This window comes from Oryx dammah, unplaced genomic scaffold (genome assembly GCF_014754425.2).
Source record: "Oryx dammah isolate SB20612 unplaced genomic scaffold, SCBI_Odam_1.1 HiC_scaffold_13, whole genome shotgun sequence".
NCBI classification, from domain to species: domain Eukaryota; kingdom Metazoa; phylum Chordata; class Mammalia; order Artiodactyla; family Bovidae; genus Oryx; species Oryx dammah.
The window spans coordinates 7,753,782-7,767,738 of record NW_024070197.1 but is presented as its reverse complement, the minus strand read 5'-3'; the positions used below and the strand labels follow the sequence as shown (position 1 = coordinate 7,767,738).

The 13,957-nt window shown below is 43.1% G+C and overlaps 2 protein-coding genes and 1 pseudogene across 2 annotated transcripts in view; 2 read left to right on the top strand and 1 right to left on the bottom strand.

Annotated features, from left to right (window-relative positions):
- The first annotated feature begins 35 nt into the window (after positions 1-35).
- Positions 36-13,957, top strand: part of ZNF613 (zinc finger protein 613) — a 39,264-nt gene continuing 25,342 nt past the window's right edge. The window contains exons 1-2 of the mRNA XM_040252036.1: positions 36-123; positions 2,194-2,252. The gene's annotated coding sequence lies outside the window, so the exon portion shown is untranslated. The remainder of the gene's footprint in view (positions 124-2,193; positions 2,253-13,957) is intronic.
- Positions 69-13,957, top strand: part of LOC120871956 (zinc finger protein 432-like) — a 57,174-nt gene continuing 43,285 nt past the window's right edge. Inside the window, exons 1-2 of the mRNA XM_040252028.1 lie at positions 69-123; positions 2,194-2,252. The gene's annotated coding sequence lies outside the window, so the exon portion shown is untranslated. The remainder of the gene's footprint in view (positions 124-2,193; positions 2,253-13,957) is intronic.
- Positions 2,981-8,855, bottom strand: LOC120872022 (annotated as a pseudogene).

The window sequence follows — 13,957 nt, the reverse complement described above, 5'->3', positions numbered from 1 at the left end:
CGATGACGCAATATTTCCGCGCCGGGTTCGCGGCTCTTTACCAGTAGCAGCTGTTTTTCCACATAGTTCCGTTTGATCGGTGAGGGCTTCGTTTTTCTTCCTTTCGCGGGAAGGTGTAAAACGGTGAGAAGCTATCGAAAAGGACTTATTTCACCCTATTTTCATCCCACCTGACCCACTGGGCCATGACTTTGAACATTTGCCAGGGGCGCTGCACAAACGCTTAGCTTCTCAGAAACAAGGGTACCTGGATCTCTGCAGGCTGGGCAGAGATGTTCGCGGACATGAAGGCCCTTTGATTTAAGATGAAGAGAAGCTAAGAAGCGCGACCGTCTCAAAGAAATCCAACAGGGAAGGATCCCAAGACAAACCTAGCAACAATTGAAGGAGAACCGAGCAGTATTCTAGGAATGCGGACTGGAGAGGGTGTTGTAGAGTTTAGAGAACCGTTCAGAAGCGCACAGGTCTGAAAGTGGGTAAAACGGCGGGATTATACAGCTCTTGTAATGACTGGTGTAGAGGAAATGGGAAACACTTTTGATCAGGGGCAAAGCCAGCGGAGAAGCATAGTTCCCCCCTTCCACAGTGGGATGAGCCAAAGATGGGGTAAGGTTTTACTTGCACACTTGCACAAAGGTGAGAAATACTTGAATCAAAAGCTCTAAGGGAAGTGATTCTGTTGAGTACTGTGACGAAACTGATGAAGCACCGCTCCCTACGTGAGGAAGGTCAGAAAAGGAAATGGCAACCCCCTCCCGTATTCTTGCCTGTGAAATCCCATGGACAAAGGTGCCTGGAGAGCTACAGTCCATGGGGTCGCAAAAGTCGGACACGATGTACCAACTAAACAACAACCCTGTAATTATACAACTTGGTTCAGAGAACATTCAAGCTAAAGGGGTTACTCATTTATTTATTGACCCAGCAGATGTTTATAAAACGCATACTCTGTGGCAAACGGATCTGGGTGCTGGAAATATAGAAGGTATAAGTGCAGGAAAAATAACATGGTTTCATTGAGCTGTACATTCTGTTACTGACCAAGTTCTTGGATTCTAGCCAATAGAAATTGGTAAGAGGCCAGATAAATTCAGGCAATGCTTTACTGGGCCTGGTGCTGTAGCAGGAGAAAGTGAAAACAAGTAACAGGTACCCTTTCTTGCTACAGGGCAGGTGGTGAGCTGGTGTATTAAATGGTGTGAGGGTAGGGCAGGTCCAGGGGAGGGGTGGCTTGCGTGGTCTGCCCATTCCTTTTAGGGCTGTTTGCAGGGAACACACATAGGAGCCTGCTTTTGCTCACAGTACCTCAGAAGTAGCAGTTGGGTTTGGGTCTTTGTGTATCTTGTTCATAATTTGCCCCTATTGCCTATGCCAGGCAGTTATTTTTAGTCCCTTATAGTTCCTCTGTATTCTGGATGGGCCGTTTGTCCAGATGCAGGCACTGCAGCAAAGTGTCCTGGGTCCCAGCCTGTCTCAGTACTGGTGTGCAGAATGTAAAAGGAAAGTTCTTGGTTTGTCTTCCTCATTATAGTGAGAGTTTTGATTCCCACCTACAATGTGATCTATAGTGCCTGGAGGGCAGAGCAGTGAACCAAAGACATTAGCCCTAAGATTTAATGGAATTTGTTTCTCTAGCTTTTGGACTTGCTTGGGACCAGTCACTCTTTTTTCCTTATGATTTATGTCTTATGATGGAAGTATGTATCGTACCTCTGTCCCACCATTGTATTTTTGAAGAAAATAACTTAACCTGGTTTCACGGGTCCAAAGATGGAGAGGAATTTTTCCTCAGGATGAATTGTACATCACGTCTCACCTATATTTGGCTCAGATGAGACTTTGGATATAGACTTTTTTTTTTAAGGTATTGTTTTTGGCTGTGTTGGGTCTTCCTTGTTGGGCAGGGGCTTTATTTAGTTGCAGTATGTGGGCTCAGTAGTTGTGGCACACAGGCTTAGTTGCCATAGGCATGTGGAATCTTCCTGGACCAAGGATCAAACCCATTTCCCTTGCATTGGCAGGTGGATTCTTAACCAGTGAACCACCAGGGAAGTCCTGGATTAGAGTTAATCCAGGGGGCTATTGGGATGCTCTTGGGATGAAATGTATGTATTTTGCATGCCAGAGGGGTGTGATTGGAGGGGACAAGGCCAGTGGTGGAATTTTAAGGACTGAATGTTTGTGTCCCCTCAGATTCACATGCTGAAGCCCTGAAACCCAGTGTGGCTCTGTTTGGAGATGGGACTCCTAAGGTAAGTAATTCAGGTTAAATGAAGTTGTAAGGGTGGGGCTCTACTCCAGTTGTATCTGCTGGAACCTTGACCTTGGACTTCTAGTCTCTGGAACTATGAGAAAATTAACTTCTGTTTAAGCCACCTACGCTGGTATTTCAGTATGGCAGCCAGAGCAGTGTAATACAGGAATGTTTATGTATGGCCTAAGATCTTAATATATTCCACATTAAAACCCTTAAGAAAACAATTAAGATGTTCACTCCAAGTGAGTCTTAAGTTTTCACGTCATGTGTTAATTGTTAAAGAACATTTATAATGCCATTAAGATACCTCATCTACTTATATGCCTCTACCGCTAGCTTCTCCCTAAGGGACCTGACATCATGCCCTTCCTCAAACCCAGTTTTCCAGCAGTAGTCACTACTGACATTACTCCTGGCTACAGCTCAGTGATTATAGAGATTCAGAAAACATTTGCCAGATTGGTTAAAGGCCTGTAGTATTCCAGTCTAGAACCAGATTCAGCCCAGTCTTGCAGGGCTCCTCGACTCATTCTCAGTCTGATTCAGTCTCTCCAGCTCTGTGGAGAAGGAGGTAACAGGCCAAAGTTGATTCTACAAAATCTACTTCTCTCTTCCTCATGTGACTCCCAAACATGTTAGACTCAAGAGTGCCTGAGTTAGGAGGAAATGGAACTACCCACCTTTCTTCCTGGCATCTGTTTCCATCCCATCAGTGAGGCAAAAGATAGGGTTAGGGAACTATGTCCAGAAGGAAGAATGCACCTGAGTTAACCAGTGTAGACTTTCATATTCCCAGGATTCTGAGAATAATCTGGATAACCAGAGAAGGGGAGAGCTAGGAGAGAAGCAATCTTAATTTGTGTTCAGATTGCCCATCTTTTCATGTTTTAAGGAAGAAAAAAAAACCCAAGGTCTGTGTTGCAATGTATTTTATTATCTAATTTATAGGTTTAAATTACTAATTGTCTTTGGGCTTTCAGTTCACTTTGCAAACCTTCATTTCACTACCTTTGCAAGTCTAGGAAATCTTAAAAAATCACATTTAAGGTGACCTTTATTGTATAATGCTTGGTCTTATTTATCAGTTGAAGTTAAGCTCATTCAAGGACATTAAGTTGCATTTATGACCTTAATATTCATTTTTCTTATTAGAAAACTCAATTTTCTGAAATAATATTTAAATATATTTAGAGTCAAAGAAATGTAGCAGCTAAGTATCATATACTGGATGGGTGTTGAAGATAATTTTTTTTTTTCAGTTGGGAGAAATGAATGAATATATGAAATGAATATAACCAGTGATGTGAGGTAGATTATCTCCTTAAAATTATGGAAACATAAGCATAGTAACCAGGCTTCCCTGGTTGCTCAGACAGGAAAGAATCTGCTAGCAATATAGGAGACCTTAGTTTGATCCCTGGGTCAAACCCCTGGCAAATGGAATGGCAACCTACTCCAGTATTCTTGCTTGGAGAATTCCATGGACAGAGGAGCTTGGCAGGTACAGTCCATGGGGTCACAAAGAGTCAGACATGACTGAGTGACTAACATTTTCACTTTTAAGCATAGTAATTAAGAATATGGTTCCAGGTTTCCTGTCCAAAAATGTACATCAGGTATATTATGTAATGCATTAAAGTGGGAAATGGTACATAAAGCTTTCAAATACCCCTCATTTTCACAGGCTTTGCCTCACAAGAACTAATTAAGATACTTGTCAAGTAGTGATGTTCACAGTGTTTTGTGTATAATTTCACCAGCTGATGGATGAGGCAGAATGTACCACTGAAAACCTTGCCACATTCACTGCCTTCCAACAGTTTCTCTCTAGTATGTAATGATACCTACTGGGGGCAAGGGTTTTACCACTCTCATATTTTTTACCCACTATAAGCTCACCTGTGACCAATGGTAATCACTGATGATGCGGTCTTTCTTCCAAAACACAGCTTTTCTAACTTCTGCATTCACAGGCTTCCTGTTTACATATAACCATGCAATCAGCTATACATTATGGCCCAAGGCTTTTCCAAATAGAATGTACCAGTTTTCTTCCTATGTATTTTTCGTGACATAAAATAAGATGTAATTGACCACTGAAGGCATAACCACATTCATGGCATCCATAAACCTTTCTCTCCTGCACAGACTCTCTGTTACCTCCTGAGGGTGCACATCTGGCAGCTGGCTGTTCCATCAGGACTACATTCCCACCTGCTAGGAGTCCACTGATGTGTAATGATGTCTGAGGGGACACAGAGGCATCTGCACAGTCACTATATTAACAGGGTTTTTCCCCTGCAAGAGTTCACTAGTATCTAAGAAGCTGTGACCCTTTGTGAAAGAGTATTCCACCTTCACGGAATCTACTTGTTTCTCTCTTGTGTGTGTCCTCTTATGTTTAACCAGACATGACGTGGGAGAAAGCTCTCCCACACTTGTTGCATCCATAGGGCCTCTCTCCCATGTGAGTTCTTCGATGGACAGTGAGCATTGTCTTTGTGGTGAAGGCTTTCCTACAGTCGCTGCACACATAAGGTTTATCTCTTGTGTGAATTCTCTGAGGTTTAGAGTCCTGATTTCTGCGAACAAGATTTTCCACGGTCAGTACATACAAAGGAAGTCTTTCCTGTATAGAATCGCTGATGTGCTATGAAGCATGCCTTCTAGATGAAGGCCTTACCACATTCAGTGCATCCATAGGGTTTCTCTCCAGTGTGAGTTAGTTGATGTATGAGGAGATTGCCCTTCTGTATGAAACCTTTCCCACACTCACTGCATATATAAGATTTCTCTCCTGTATAAATTTTCTGATGCAGAATGAGCTGTGATTTTCTGGAGAAAGCTTTTCCACACTCACTGCATACATGGAGTTTTTCTCCTGTTTTGTTTTGTTGGTGTATAGTGAGTTCTGCCTTCCTAAAGAAGGCTTTTCCACGTTCAGTACATTTGTAGGCTTTCTCTCCTATATGAGTTCTCTGGTGCTCAGTTAGCTTGAACTTTCTGTAGAATGCTTTCCCACATATACTGCATACATGGAGTTTATTTCCCATATGTGTCTTCTGATGTTCAATAAGCTAAAATTCCCTGAGGAAGGCTCTTCCACACAACACTCATGGAGTTTCTCTCCTTTGTAAGTTTGCTGATGTTCAGTGAGCTTGAACTTCCTGTAGAAGGTTTTCCCACACAGACTACATCCATGGGGTTTCTTTCCTGTGTGAATTATTTTATGTTCATTGAGCTGAGACTTCTTGAGGAAGGCTTTCCCATATTCAGTACATTCATGGGCATTCTCTGTTGTGTTTATTTCCTGATGTTCAATTTCAGTATGAGTTTGTTCATGATGAGCATGGAGCAAGGATCTCCCATCCCCATTAAGCTCAACAGACTCCTTTTTGTTGCAGCTTTTATTCTGGTTAGTTAGAGTTTTCCTGTGTAAATCAAATACATCATAATTTGGCCTTAAAGGAAAACAACTTCTGCTGTGATGAATAATATTCCCAAATGCATTCTGTTCATAACACTTCAGCATATTTTGGTTTTGCCAGTGCAACTGCACATGATCATCCACTTCCTTAATGTTTAGGAAAGATAACAATGAACACTTTATGAGCATCAGATGGAATAAAACTATTTCAAAAATACCTTGGGGTGATCTGGCTCTTTAATGAAAAACTCAAGATATCAAATAGAAAAGAAATTCCAAGCATAAAAGTACCTTATCTTTAAAAAACTTTTCAAAATTATAGTTAAATATATATAAGATAAATTTTACTGTTTTAATGGTTTTAGGGGGGCTGGGCCGTGCAGGATCTTAGTTCCCTGACCAGGGATTGAACCCATGCTCCCTACAGTGGAAGCAGAGTCCTACCACTGGACCACCAGGGAAGTCCCTTAACCATTTTTTAAGTGTACAGTTCTGTGGCATTAAGTATAATCACAATGTTGTACAACCATCAGCACCTTTCATCGCTAGTTTTTTTGGTTTTTTTTTTCCATCTTCTCCAACTGAAAAACTCTGCCTCCATTAAGCACTAACTCCTATCTCTTGGAAATGGTTAAAAACATGATAATATAAAACACCAACAACCCAAACGATGTCAGCCATCAGTGTAAAATAGAGTAAATTCACAATGAATAAATATAGATTTGTTTGCTTTATAAATAAGGCCCTGGGGACAGTTAAATACCGTCACGGTTAGCATCACCTCACAGAGACTGGAGGGACACCCAGTTTCAAAATGGTGAAAGCTGTTCATTCAACATCCTTATTAAATGGCTACTCCACAAACCAGACATGGTGCTGGTACTGGAGAAGCACAAAAAAGTTCTTAAACTGAAGCCATATTCTGTGGGTGGAAAGGAAACAGAATAAACAAGACAAGGAATAAAGTAGGCAGTTCAAACATGGCAGTGGAAGGAAGTAACGAGGTGCAGAAGAACGAGGATTTATTTACAAGGAAGGCTAAGACTCACTAATGAGATGTCACGACTTTGTTGAGGCTCCCTAGCCTAACGAACTGAGAATGAGAAATTTTAGAAAGATCTTCTCTCATGAAACAAAGAATAGGAACAGCAAAGGTGTTAAACGCAGGAGCACAGAGGGTAAAGAGGGGCGTCCCAGGTGGTGCTTGTACAGAACCCGCCTGCCAGTGCAGGAGATGTGGGAGATGCAGGTTCGATCCCTGGGTCAGGAGGCTCCCCTGGAGAACGAAATGGCACCCCTCTCCAGTATTCTTGCCTGGAGAGTCTCATGCACAGATGGGGCTGGCAGGCTACAGTCCATAGCGTTGCAAAGAGCTGGAAATGACTGAAGTGACACATGCACACACACAGAAGGTAAAGAAGATTCAAGGTAATGTCAGGATTTCAGGTGTACAGAGGCACAGCAGAATCTCAATTTCAGAAGGGATGCTGGAAAGGGATTTTCTTGGAGGGAAGATGGTTCTAGTGTCTCACACAAAAAGTGTGAACTTATTGGGAGTTGCCATGGAGACAGGTAAAATACATGGTAGCAGCAGATGTATTAGACATTGTTACGGAACATGGGCCAGAGAACAAGGGCTTAACACATTTAAATAAATAAGGTTTTATAGTCTATGAGAGCAGAGGATAACAACAGAACCTTTGAAGCAGCTCAGAGTGGGAACAAAGAAAAACATAAATACATGTGAAGAGATCATGTCATCATAAGAATAAAGGCTTCCAAGGTGTGGCTGGATGTCGTAAGGGGAAATATTTTCCAATGGGGCAGGAACGTGTATGTGTGAGAAGATAATGATGAATTCAAAGTTTCCTCTTAGAAGCGAGACATAGAAGGAGTAGTTTCATAGCAAGAGACATGAAAGGAACATAAAATCATACTCTGACAAATGATGAAGTATGGGAAGATTGGAAAATCCAAGCAAGACTGTGGGGTGTGGCAGGGGGGAATGTTGACATCTAAAGAGAAATAAATGGATTCTTTCCAAGAAGAGATAAAGGGGTATATTTTCCTTTAAATTCCCACCCAGAAAAAGAGTTCTTATGGAGAGAGGGCTACATGGAGGCTGTTTCTGTGTCCTCTGCACCCCTCCCCACTGGGATGCCTTCTCTAAGGAACTGAAGGTGATTTCCACAGCCTTGCCCATCTTGCTGCTTCTCTCTCACCTACTTGGATGAGGGTGACTGGGAACTTAATCATCTAAGGTCCATGGTGGTTCTTATTCCAACTTGGAGAGTACATCAGGTTTGCTAACATGATACCCTGTTCATGGGAAATGCCAGAAGACTCAGGCTCATCAGATGTCACCAGGGATTTGTGATGCTGAGAACAGTATGCTTTTTAGGGACTACACAATTTGTACATTTGTAAATTAAAGGCTTTTCTCTAAAATGAAAAGAGAGTATACCTTCTCGTCTGGGACAAGAGACGAGACCAAAAATCTACCACTTCAGAGCATGACAGACACAACAAAGCCTTCAGAAGCTGAAGAAAGAAAAGCCACTGTCCTCACCCATAGACACCAGGTTGCTGTAGTTCTCCAGCATCACATCCCGGGACAGGGCCTTCTGAGCAGGGGCCAGGAGCTGCCACTCCTCCCACATGACATCCACGGCCACATCCGTGTTACAGTGTCAGCGATCTCTATAACACAGTCCCCTCTAATAGGAGTGTTTCTCTTATCACTAAAATGGAGGGTGTGAAATAATAGAGGTTTCTATCCCTGGTTGTTGGCTTAGAGATCCTAAAACCCTTCTAGTCTAAGTGGTGAAAGCACTAGGAACGCCTTTTGTTCTAATATTTGGTCTTCAGCTTCAGCCCCAATCCGACACTGACAACTCAGAATTAGCATCAGGCTCCACAGGCGAGAGGGCTCAGGATCACCAGAGTGCCTTCAGGGCTGACACCGGTCCAAAGCCCCAGCTTCCCTGCATTTGTGTCCAGCTTGGCTGCGACTCAGGGGTTCCCATAATTTCCGTGCTAAGATTGGATAAATTGCTAGAACAACTGACAGAACTGAGGACAATGTTATGTTTACCTTTATAGTTTATTATCAAGGATATAGGGCCTTACGTGTGTGGCTCAGTGAGGAAAGAATCCGCCTGCAATGTGGGAGACCTGGGTTCAATCCCTGGGTTGGTAAGATCCCCTGGAAAAGGGAAAGGCTACCCACTCCAGTATTCTGGCCTGGAGAATTCCATGGACTGTATAGTTCATGTGGTTGTAAAGAGTCGGACATGACTGAGCGACTTTCAGTTTCATCAAGGATATTAATGAACACCCACATGGAAAGGTAAGGAGAGCCAAGTGTAAAAAAGGTCCTGAGTGCAAGGGCCTCTTTCCCCATCGAGTTGGGATGAGTCACCCTCCCAGCACGGGGATCGGCCTGCCTCCTTGGAAGTTCTCTGAACCCTGTTGGGGTTTTTTTTGGTGGTTCTATTACACAGGAATGATAGATTAAACCCCTGCCTACTAGTGACAGTTCAATCTCCAGTTCCTTTCCTGTCTACTGAGATCAGAAGGTAGACCAAACATTCCAGTCAAGGCTTGGTCTTTCTGGGATCAGCTCCCATCTTAAAGTTTTCTAGGGACCTCTCCTGAGTCACCTCATTAGCATACACTCAGAGATGGTTCAGAGGGGCTTGTTATGAATAAAAAAAGGATACTCCTCTATTTCTCAGGAAATTGCAGATGTTTCAGGAACTCTGTCCCAAGAACCAGCGACAAAGACCAAGTATGTACAAAGACCAAATATGTGACAATAAGTCATTTGTGTAATTAAAGGCAATACAGGGGCTTCCCTGATGGCTCAACAGGTAAAGAATCCGCCTGCAATGCAGGAGACACAGGTTGTTGACCACAAGTTCATGTGCCAGATACAGAGTGAGGCCAGACAAACCAAAATGTTGCAGTTTGGAGCAGAGAGAGGTTTACTGCAGGGCCAAGGAAGGAGAAGGATGGCTTGTGCTAAAACCCTGAACTCCCTGATGGTTTTGAGGGAAGAGTATTTGTTTGAGTTGTTTTTTTTTTAAATATTTATTTATTTGGGTGCATCAGATCTTAGTTGAGGCACATGGGATCTTCATTGCAGCATGGGAGCTTAGTCACCATGCTTAATTGAAGCATATGGGCTCTTAGTTCCCTGACCAGGGATCAAAAATGCATTCCCCATGTTGGAAGGCAGACTCTTAACCACTGGACCACCAGCGAAGTCCCTGTTTGTTTTTAATTAATTAATTTGTGGCTGCATTGGGCCCTTGTTGCTGTGTGCTGGCTTTCTCTAGTGGCAGAGTCGGGGCAGTTCTTCACTGCAGTGCATGGGCTTCTCATTACGGTGGCTTCTCTTGTTGCAGAGCAACGGCTCTAGGCACAAGGGCTTCAGTAGTTGAAGCTTGCCAGCTCAGTAGTTGTGGCCCACAGGTATGTGGAGATCCTCCCAGACCAAGGATTGAAACTTTGTCCCATGCATTGGCAGGAGGATTCTTATCCACTAGACCACCAGGGAAATCTGGGGAAGAGTTTTTAAAGGCAAAATTCGGGGCGGGGGCTACAGGATATGTGACTTTCTTCTGTTTGGTTGGTGGTGAGGTAATGGATAGTGTTCCAGGAATGTTGTGCTCAGCCAAAAGCTGAAAGGTATATTGTTATGTATATCCTTGGAAAAAGAACCAGGACCCTGCTTTATTGCTGCAATATTATTTCTTGACTGCTTTTCCTTTGTTACTGAGTTCCCTTACTTCCTTAATTAGAAGAACTGTTTGAATCTGCTCTTGTGAACTCCTGGAAAGGCAAGGAGCCCAAAGCCTTTTTCCTATGAACAGGAAGCCCCACAGGGTTCTGGTAGGTCTCAAAATACACACAACCATTCTTTCTGGGACAACATCTTTAAGGCCTTAGCACCTCTGCTTTCATCTAGTATTATTGGGAGACAATTCTGGGGCATCTTTGTGCTGTTTTGTTACTTTTTAATGTCCAGCCAAAAATGTCCGGCCACCTGATGTGAAGAGCTGACTCATTTGAAAAGACCCTGATGTTGGGGAAGATTTAAGGCAGGAGGAGAAGGGGACAACAGAGGATGAGATGGTTGGATGGTATCACCGACTCAATGGACATGAGTTTGGGTAAACTCTGGGAGTTGGTGATGGACAGGGAGGACTGGCATGCTGTGGTTCATGGGGTCACAAAGAGTCAGACACGACTGAGCAACTGAACTGAACTAATGTACAGCCCCTTCTCTCTGCTCACCCATCACCCTATCTGTGCATCTTAGTCCAAGCTTCTTCCAGCTGTAGCAGCAGTGGGTTGTGGTTGCAGGAGAAGGGAGGAGCAAGAGAATGATCACATCCCAGGTCGAGAGAGTGAGCCATAGTAAAGTGAAAGTGAGTTTATTCAGAGAAATACACATGCCCTAGGCAAGTGAGAGCAGTCTAGGGGTAGAGGGTTGTTAGTTTTTATGGGTTGAATAATTTTATAGGCTAACAAGTGGGAGGATTATTTAAACTATTTGTGGGGAAAAGCAGTTTTCAGGAATTGGGCCACCACCCCCTTTTTGGTCTTTTAAAATGGTCAACCTTGTCCTGGCACTGGTGGGTGTGTTATTTAGCATATTAATGTACTACTGCTGCTGCTAAGTCGCTTCAGTCGTGTCCGACTCTGTGTGACCCCATAGATGGCAGCCCACCAGGCTCCCCCGTCCCTGGGATTCTCCAGGCAAGAACACTGGAGTGGGTTGCCATTTCCTTCTCCAATGCATGAAAGTGAAAAGTGAAAGTGAAGTCACTCAGTCGTGTCTGACTCTTCGCGACCCCATGGACTGCAGCCTACCAGGCTCCTCCGCCCATGGGATTTTCCAGGCAAGAGTCCTGGAGTGGGGTGCCATAGCCTTCTCTGTTAATGTACTACAATGAGTGTATAATGAGGCTCAAGGTCTATGGGAAGTCGTAAGGCTAGTCAGAGCCTTGTAGGTTCTAACCAGTTTGTCATATCTTCAATGGCTGTGTCATTCTTGTAATGGCTGTGCCGTGCCCCCTTCCATCCTGTCATACTTTGGCAAAGACAAATCAAGTGTTCCTTACAAATTTTTAGGATACTATAAGTTGGTCAGGTGTCACTTTACAGATACGTTCCCCAAAACTATTAAAACTATCCTATCCAGCAGGAATTGCTATAATTTTTAAGATAAAAGAAGTAAAATCTGAGCATTGGCTGTCCAAAAATGGGCCTGCTTTCAGTTAAAAATGCAGTTTAGTATCTTTTCATGTTAACTGGCTATTCAGAATCATCTCTTCTATGGATATTTACCTATTGATTTTTACTCTCTTATTTTCTTATTGATCTGTTGACTGGAAAACACACAAATAACAGTTGTGAGCTTTAAGTTTTATTCAGGTTCTTGCTAAGGACCACAGCGACCCAGTTAGTGTAAGCATATGGGTTAGGGAGATTTCTCAGAGAAAGAGAACCAGGTGTGGCTTTCTTGACATGAGAGAACCCATTTTAGCCTAAGCCGTTTTGTTGTCTAAGCCTGGCCATAATTCTTGCCCTTGAACAGTCTCCGTAATCAATGATCTTAAGGGGACAATGGGGCTTCCCAGGTAACGCGGTGGTAAAGAATCCACCAGCCAGTGCAGGAGCCACAGGAGACGTGGCTTTGATCCCTGAGTCAGGAAGACCCCCTGGAGAAGGGAATGGCAGCCCACTCCAGTATTCTTGCCTGGAGAATTCGATGTAGCCTGGTAGGCTAGAGTCCATGGGGTCGCAAAGAATTGGACACCACTAAGCAGCTAAACTTTCACTTTCACTAGGTAAAGGACCAAATTGATGATCTTGACCCTCTGACTTCAATCTACTAAAGCTGGACACTCAACTTTTGCCCAGTTTTATGCTGAATTCTCTGCTCAAGCCCCTTCATGAATGTGCATGTGCCCTTAGCTTAAAACTTCTTCACTTTTACAGTTCCCAGGAGCCACTGCTTTGGTAAAGATCCCTGGTGTTCTTACTTGCTGCAAGTAATAAATCCTTCCTTCTTCTATTCTTTGGCTTGGGTGTACCTATTGGCTTGACACCCACCAAGAGGTGAACCCAGTTTGGGGATGACATTAGCTCTGAGGAAGTTGCTCCGAAAAGGTAAGGGAGAAGCCCGTTTATATATACTTTCTGGATAGGAAGTACATGCAGTTAGGCATACATCTTGGTAAAAGATTTACTGCTAATCATAAAGGGAAAAAAAATGTCTCAAGTTAATCTTTTTAAGGCTTATCTCCGTATGGGAAGATGCTCGAATCCAGTGTCACTGAAATTCTTCCTGAGACAGACACCTAACGATCCGTGAGCCCTGCCTGCCTATTCACTTGCATTCTAAGCACAGAATGCCTGTTTTCTATTTAAATTCCTCTCAGTGCACTGTCAGCAACTGTAGTGGGTTACAACTTGAGTGAAGTGATTGAGTGAAGTCGCTCAGTCGTGTCTGACTCTTTGCGACCCGTGTACTGTAGCCCACCAAGCTCCTCCGTCCATGGGATTCTTCAGGCAAGAATACTGGAGTGGGTTGCCATTAACCCCCTGTCAAAACTGGATGGTGAGCAACCCTCTTTGTCTTAATGATCCTAATTTTTCTGCACCCACAGATTCATAAGAGTTCTTTATACACTCTAAGTTTTCATCTTTTTCAGTTAAGTGTTGAGGTATAGTCTCCCAGTCTGCGGATTGTTCTTTGAGGTTTGTGTTTTACTTTAATGTAAAATGTGCTTCAAAAGGAAACCAGAGTCAAGCTCCTTGTAACTTAAGAGTTTAATTCTCATTTAAGAAAAAAATTGAGATTTTGTATTCCATTCTAGAAAGGGATTAATAAAAACATCTCTAAAGTTTGGTTTATACTCTTTCAAAAGGAAGTGCATCTTGAGCTGTATGGGGGAAATATTTTATTTGTCCTTAGGAACAAACCACACATCCTATCAGGCAATACCAGGACTCAAGCTAATATTTAATTTTATCTTCTGATACCAGGGACTTTATCTCAAACTGTTCAGAATTCAAAGGGGGTATATAAAACCTATGAATAGTCATCATCTTCAAACCCTAAATATCTGGCTGGTTTAGAAGAAAGACTATTATAAAGATGATGATTTCTACTATATTTCATCCAATCTAAGGCACCTTTGGGCTTCCCTGGTGTCTCAGAGGATAAAGCGTCTGCCTGCAATGCAGGAGACCCGGGT